Genomic DNA, 498 nt, shown 5'->3' with positions numbered 1-498 from the left:
CGCGCGCTTCAAAGGAAATTCCTGGCTGTGTCGTCGAAGGTGTGGCGTCGCAGCCTGAGGGTCAATCCAAGGTTTTCCTACTGTGCGCGGCGCGAGGCTAACGCGGGTGAAAGGTCTGTACCCACTGTAGGAGGAGCTTTCTTCCTTTTCCGATTACAAACTCCACCGAGGACGGGATTGTATTGTGCTTCACTTGAAAGAAATTTTAAACAGGTTTATTGTGGGTATGCTTTCAATTTCCCGATCTGTTTCTGGCTTTACGCGCGGATTTCATAAATACATACAAAAGTAAATTTTAAAACAGGTACTAGTTATCAGAAATATTCTGACTTTCCATGAAGTAAACCTACTTAACCCTTTGACACCAGCTTAAATCCTTTGTGTGTGTTTAGTGGTGTCCGTGGCGGAAGCCCAATTGACCACTTGACGTTGAGGGTCCGCGTAGCGTGAAAACTAGAAAAAGTTCTCTGATGCAGTTCCTTCTTAAGATGTAGATAA

This window comes from Penaeus monodon, chromosome 32 (assembly GCF_015228065.2).
Source record: "Penaeus monodon isolate SGIC_2016 chromosome 32, NSTDA_Pmon_1, whole genome shotgun sequence".
NCBI lineage: Eukaryota > Metazoa > Arthropoda > Malacostraca > Decapoda > Penaeidae > Penaeus > Penaeus monodon.
This window is presented reverse-complemented; position numbering follows the sequence as displayed.